We start from the raw sequence: 8081 nt of genomic DNA on the forward strand, positions 1-8081 counted from the left end.
AATTGATACCAAAATTATGATTCTAAAAAGGAAAAAAAATGCTACATTGAATTTCCAAAATTATGAAACTTTGCCCTATGAAAGACCCTGTTAAGAAAATGAAAATACAAGAGCAGGCTAGGGAAAATATTTGCAAACCACGTCTCAAAAGGACTTGTATTTAGAACATATAAAAGCCCCTCAAAACTCAAAAGTAAGTAAATCAACAATCTGTAGAGAAATCAGGCCAAAGATACAAACAAGTGTTTCTCTAAGGAGGATGTACAGTTGACAAATAAGCATATAAAAATGTATTCAACATCATTAGCCATTAGGAAAATGCACATTAAAACCACAAGGAGGCATTCCTATAAACCTATTAGAAAAGCTAAAATAAAAAATTGTGGTAATACAAAATGCTAGTAAGATTGCAGAGAAACTAGATTTCTCAGATTCACTTGTGTCAGTGTGAAATGGTACCGTCACTCTGGAAAATGGTTTGGTAGTTTCTTAAAAAAAATAATGTAGAATTGTCATAAAACCTGAAATTGCATCCTGGGCCTTTATTCCAGGGAAGTAAACTTAGATTCACATAAAAGTCTGTACATTGATGTTCATTATAGCTTTATTCATGGTAGCAAGAAACTGGAAACAACCCAGATGTCCTTTAATGCAGGAATGTTTCCACAAACTGTGGTATGTCTATACCATGGCATACTACTCAACAATGAAAAGAACCACCATTGACACCAGCCTGGATAAATGTCCAGAGAATTATGATACGGAAAAATAAAAACCAGTCCCAAAATCTTACTTACTTTATCGTTACAATTATTGAATATTCCTGAAGCAATAAAATTAGAGAAATCTAAAACAGATTAGTGGTCATGACGCACTGAAGAGGACATCATGTGGGAAGTGGGTATGTGTATAAGAGGACACGATGACGAATTCTTCTGCTGATGGAGGTTTCTGTATCTTCTGCATCGATGTCAATATCCTGGTTGTGATATTTTATTATAGTTTTGCAATAAATTATGCATTACGACTGCATATAAATCTAGAATTATCTCAAAATAAAAAGTTCAGTTAAAAAAAAAAGCTGTTGGGTGCCTGGGTGCCTCAGTCAGTTAAGTGTCCCACTCTTGATCTCTGCTCAGGTCATGATCTCATGGTTTGTGAGATCAAGCCCCACATTGGGTTCTGTGCTGACAGCACGGAGCCCGCTTGGGATTCTCTCTCTCCCTCTCTCTCTCTCTACTTCTCTCTCTCTCTCTCAAAAATAAATAAAGTTTGCATACATACATACATATATATATATTGTATATATATATATATATATATAAATATATTAAGTATATATATATATATTAAGTGTGTATATATATATATATATATATATATATAAAGCTAGCTTTGAATAGATCTCAAATTCACTCTCAACTCCCAAAACACAAGGACTTCTCCTTTGACATGTTCCCATTTAGGTAAACTGAAGTAAAGTGTTAAATACCCAATAAACAAATCCGGGAGAACAATTGTGTTCTAGACTAATAATTATCATTCAATTGCTCTTCTAATCATTGTCCAATACTTGCAAATAATACTTATAATATAAAATGTGCTACTCCATCCAATACATTCAGTTATCACTCTCTTTTTTGTGATTGATGCATATTTTCCATATTACAAACAGGATGAAATTCTACATGCAAAAATTAGGGCAGAAATCCAACTTTTTCAGCATTTGGCAATTTGATTTCATTAGGGAATTATTAAATGATTTGGGGGAAAATTGCCTCACATGTTTTACGATCAACGGAAAGTTTTACTATCCAATTTTCTTTCCAACTTCTATTCTTGAATATCTCTTATTTAACCCTTCCTTCTCAACTGTTTTTTTACCCTTCTTAATTTTGGTTGCTTTTCTTCACCGCTCTGTTGTTTCTCAACCGTGTAGCAGAGGAAAAGACTTGTTGGATTGGCAAAAACAGCTCAAAATGTCCCTGAGGGCATGAAAGACCACAGATTTAAGTCAGAAGGGTTTGTATTTCCCAAATAATTACAAAGAGAAGTTTTATAAGATGTGTCTGGGAATGAGAATTGTTTCCCCCAGGCAGGTTTTGCCAGTAGGCTAAGGATGGAGAATAAACATCAGAGGACATCTGAGGCCAAATACATTTACATAACCCCAAGACACATTTTCATCTATATTTTCAGACTGATGGTTTGAAAAATATCACTTCTGTCTTGAATATACTTCTTATGGCCAATTTTGCTTATTCATGTGTGTTTAAACTTGGGGGTTATGCAGTATGTGTTTGAAACTCAAGCTTGCATATCTCCTGGAAAAGAAATGACGACTCCTTTCCAAAGAAGAGAGTGCCTGATATTTTTTGCTTAAGGTCTATGGCACTAGGAAGAAATTTATATTAGCATCAAACTGCTATAGCTCTAAAAGGCTTTCAATCCCCACCTTCCTTTTAGGAGAGACACTGTCAGCTTAAAATTAATTACTAAAATGTGAAACAAATCAAAAGACAAAACAAATCAGGCTGTTAAGACAAACATTAAAAATCAAATTATGCTCTCAAAATAGGCAATTTACAGCTTGGAAGGGTAATTGGCAAACCTGAAATGCATACAAATAGTTGAAATTACTGACTCAAGTGGTATATTACTTATTGGAGGGTATAATTTGACAATGACTCTTGAAAAGGGATAGAGATTCTATCATTTTTCATGATTTAACAGCAAAATATGGTATAGTGCTCTGTCTAAAAGAGTCTGAAGGAGGATTAAATGGACGAAAGAGTTTTAGCTGAATGAGAAACGGGTGTTGAAGCTATATGTCAGGAAGAAGCATGGATTGGTTTTTAAGTTTTACAGTCCTATGTTAAATTGGCACTCTCTCCAGAGACAACCACTGACCACAATGTTTCAGTAAATCATTTAAATAGGTTTACCTTACTGGTTTTGGAAACTAGGACATGATGTACCCAATCTGACAGAATAGCTATCAAATGTGGTATTTAGAATCATCTCAGGGATAAAGTTCCCTGAACATTTTACACATTTATTCACCAAATCTCATTTCAAATTCGAAAACAAAGAATTCATTTTGTGAAAATCTAGGCATTTTTATAATTCCAGTATATTCTTTTGTATACTGGGAAAACCACAGTTGTTCACTCAAAATGGCAATATTTACCATTTTGATAGCCACGTGCATCAGGAGGCAGCAAAGATAACACATAGGATAACATAAATGGCAGAACAGGGGCAAAACCCCATGTGTCTCTACTAGATGTCATTTTTTTTCTTGGGGCCTCTATCTTATCAGCGCTTGTCCATCACCATCTTCTACCTTTGGTGTTTCTTTAGACTGTGTGATTCAAACTCCTCTTTTCAGGACATGCATTTTCTCTGCCCTGCAGACAGACTTACTCACATCCAGATTTCTAACTTGGGCTAGTCAATATTCTTATGACTAGTATGATCACTAATTTTCATATCCATAACCTAAAAACCAGAGTGGGTTTTTTTTTTAGCAAGTTTTATTGAGGTATGGTTGACACATATAGTAAATTGCCCGTATGTAAAATGTACAATTTGAGGTTTTGTCAAAAGCTTACATTTGTGAAATAATTACTATAATCAAGATAAGAGACAGATCCATAACCCTCAAAAGTCTCCTGGTGGTTTTTTTAAAATCCTTTTTTCCCATCCTTCTTACTCCCCCTCCCCAGGAAGCCACTGATTAAATCTTTATGACTATGGATTAGTTTGTCTTTTCTAGAGTTTTATATAAATGGAGCTGTACGATGGGCACACTTTTCTTGTCTGGAGTCTTTCCGTCAGCATATTTTTTTGAGATTAATCCATATTGTTGTGTATATTAATTACTTATTCCTTTTTATTATTGAAGAACATTTCACTGTATGGAAATACCATAGTTCATCTATTCACCTGTCAATGGCTATTTGAGTGGTTTCTGACAAGTACAACTGCTATCAACATTTATGTACAAATCTTTCTGTGGATGTATGCTTTCTGTTCTCTTGGGAAAATATTAAGAAGTAGAATGGTTGGATAATTTGGTAGTTATATTTTTAACTTTTTAGGAAGTCAACATACTGTTTTCCAAAGTGGTTTTACCATTTTACATTCCCATTAGCAGTGAATGAAAATTCTAGTTCCTCTCTATCTTCTCCAAGACTTGATAGTCTTTTTTTTTTTTTTTTTAATTTTTTTAAAGAACTTGATGCAGGGCTTGAACCCACGAACCATGAGATCATGACCTGAGCTGAAGTTGGACAGTCAACCAACTGAGCCACCTAGGTGCCCCTGGTTAGTCTTTTTAATTTTGGCCACGCAATTGATGTGTAATGGTGGCTTATGTTGCTTTAATTTGCATTTTCCTGTTGATTAATCATGTTGAATATCTTTTCATGTTCTTATTTGCCATCCTTCTATGTTCTTTAGTAATGTGTCTGTTAAATCATTTGCTTATTTTTAAATTGGGTTGTTTGTTTTCTTATTGTTGAGTCTTGAGAGTTCTTTATATACTGTGGGTATGTGTCCTATATCAGACAAATGCTTTGCAAATATTTGCAAATCAGTCTCTTATTTGTCTGTTTGTTCTCTTAAAATTATCTTCTTTCTTTTTTTAAGTGTATTTATTTATTTGGGGGAAGGTCAGAGAAAGGGAAAGAGAGAGAGAGAATTCCAAGCAGTCTCTGAACTGTCAGCATGGAGTCCAACACAGGGCTTGAACTCACAAACCATGAGATTATGACCTGAGCTGAAACTAAGAACTGGGTGCTTAACTAAATGAGCCACCTAGGTGACTTTCTTAAAATTATCTTTTGAAGAGCAGAAGTTTGGGGTTATGATGAGATCCAGCATATCAATTTAATTTTTATAGATTTTTCTTTTTGCATCATAATGAGAAAAGTTTGCCTAACCCAAAGGCACAGAGGTTTTTCATTTAAGTTTTTTTCTCAAATTTTTATCATTGCAGTTTTTCCTTTAAGTCTATAATTTGTATTTAGTTGATTTTTGTGTGTTATATGAGATGCAGTTTGAAGATTTTTTCTTTTCTTTTGCAAATGGATATCCTATTGTATCAACACTGCTTGTGATCAGACTGTCTTTTCTCTCCTGAATTGCCTTCCTAGCAGAGTTCTTAATGAGAACTCACTGACAAAAAGTTATTCACTCCACATCTGAATCGTAGCATAAATAAATTCAGGAATCACTTTAGCACACATTTCAGTAGAGTAAAGGAAGTATGTATTGTAGTCCTATACAGGAATAAGTTTACATTGACCACCAAACACTTTCATGAATGTCATTTAGCATAATTGGCACTTAGAAAATGTGAAAAAATGAATGGTTAAATGCACAAATAAATAGCTTATTTGCATGTGTGGGTCATCCCCCCCCCCCCAGTTCTGCTGTGTAAGCCAGTCATTCTTTTTCTTTATTTTCTTATAACTATTTCAAATGATACTGTCTTGGAGTTCATCAGGTTTTCCCACAGGAACTGAGGGGCTAGGGATTCTTTAGGATTTGACCACTTTTTTGGTAATATTTTGATTCCATATTTTCCAAAGTTCCTAATGATGTCCCTGGCGACATTGAGTGTTATTTGGTAAAGTGGCAAAAAGCTAATTAGTATATTCTTATGAACTCTTACTCTTCCTTGCTCTCTTTCTCCATTTTATCACTTTTGCTTCCTGAATCAGTCTCAGATCTGTTTTGGGGACAACCTAGAATTCACAGATGAATTCCTGGCACAATTCTTCTGAAAAGCTGCCAATCCCTAACTAAGGAATGAAGTACTTAATTCTTTGGCAATACAAAAATTGAGTCCATAGAAATTTTTGGTGCTAATCTACTTCAATTTTGCAAAATTAAATTTAGACAAAAACTTAAAAAATAATTTGTTATACAAACTATGATGCTTAAAATGTTTTATTTGTATTCAATTTCTCTGTGTGAATCTTTGTAACAATGCATCAATAAGATAAAAATTTGGCCAGCTGAAAACTTTAACATGTTCAAAACATACTCTTTGACCATAATTTGTCTTGTGATATTTATTCCAGATATAAAATTCCAAATTATATCCAGTCTTAAAATAAGTACTGAAAATGATAAGGCCTGATGCAAAATTCTATTTGGTATAAAAATGCTATATTGTTATTTGCTTTATTTGTCTTAATTATGTCTGGGTCACAGACAATATCTTGAAAAAATTCTATAGATGCATATTTTCACAAAAGCCAGGCTAAAAGAACATAGAAAGGAATAGAATAGTCAGTAATAGACAACAGATACAGCACATATTAAATTACATATATAGTTGTCATGCTGCTTTAATGTCTACTATCTATTGCATATCTTGTCTTTTTTTAAATGTATGACTGATTTTAATGCCAACATTACAGTTTCTATTTTGACTTTGCTGAAGGGATAGGATTTGATTTCTTCTGTCATCTGTAATTTAGTGATGCTCCCTAAATTAGGATTTCAACCTATTTCCACTTAGGGTTTTATGGTTTAATTACAACTCTTGATATTTTTGGCTGTAGTTTTGTTCATTATATATTCTTTTTCGTTTAGCTGGATAACGTTGTCATTGGTTTGTTCACTCCTCAGTTTTTCCAATTATTTTTATGCACTTTGGGTTTAATCAATTAATTTTCCAAGCTGTAAATTATCCATTTTGAGATTGTAATTTGTTTTTAATGTATGTCTTAACAACATGATTTGTTTCATGTTTGTAATTAATTTTTGAGCTTTGAAAATAAAATTGCATGACAAATCATTATGGGCAATGCCACCACTATAGACAACAGAGATGAAATTTGTCATATAAGCATTTTTTTATAGCATTTTGATGCTTTTTAGGAAAGTTTTAACAGCTAAAAATGAGTGAGATTAAGTCATGGCAGCCCCAGGAAAATAGAAACCATATTTTCACGTTAGAGCAGGACCGTTAATATCTAAGCAATTTTAATATGTGTTAGATCAGTTGTCTATTACTACATAACAAACCACTCGAAAACTAAGAAGCTTAAAACAATAACAATTTATTTTCCACAAGTCTGTAGGTTGGATGGGCTGTTGTGTTGATCTGGGCTGAGCCTGATTGATCTTGACGGGGTTTGCCTATGCATCCATGTGAAGCTACAGGCTAGGGAGGTGGCTCTGCTTCAGGGAGTTAGCTGTTTGTTGGGTGAGGCAATAGTGCTACTGAGCTACCCTCTCTCATCTTCCAGCAGGCTGGCAGGAAGTTTCCGAGGTCAAAGGGCAAGAGTGGAATCATGGCCCCTTGACACCGAAGCTTAGAATTGACACATCATTTCTGCCACATTGTATTGATCAAATCAAGTTAAAAGTACAGCTCAGATTTAAGGAACAGAGACATAGAGTCCTTTTGTTGGAAGAAGTAACAAAGTTATTTTGCAAGGGGCTCAGATTGAGAGAGGGGAAGAATTATGTCCATTTTTTGAATCTGCTTTTTTTCAGATAAGTCTGATCTCCCAATCAACCTTCATTTTCAAAGTTTTTCACCTTGATGAATATTCTTTTCCTATACTCTTCTCTCCATCTCGTTCATAAGGTGTATCCCTGGAAATAGGTATTTTGTACATGCAAATGTATTATTTATTATTTGTTAATATTCCAGAGATCCTTATGCTATTAAGTTGCTTATATTTTCCGTGTGAAAATTATGGCAGTCAGAACAGTACCTAACCAGAAAGTTTAAATAAACAAGTTTAGTGACCTTTTTGAGATTATAAACACATGTTACTATCAAAGGTGAAAATAAAATTTGTCATATAAGCCTGAAACTACTTTTATTTTTTTTTTATTTTTTTATTTTTTTTATTTTTTAATATATGAAATTTACTGTCAAATTGGTTTCCATACAACACCCAGTGCTCATCCCAAAAGGTGCCCTCCTCAATACCCATCACCCACCCTGCCCTCCCTCCCACCCCCCATCAACCCTCAGTTTGTTCTCAGTTTTTAACAGTCTCTTATGCTTTGGCTCTCTCCCACTCTAACCTCTTTTTTTTTTTTTTTTT

The sequence above is a fragment of the Panthera uncia genome, chromosome B1 (genome assembly GCF_023721935.1).
Source record: "Panthera uncia isolate 11264 chromosome B1, Puncia_PCG_1.0, whole genome shotgun sequence".
In the NCBI taxonomy this organism is placed as follows: Eukaryota; Metazoa; Chordata; class Mammalia; order Carnivora; family Felidae; genus Panthera; species Panthera uncia.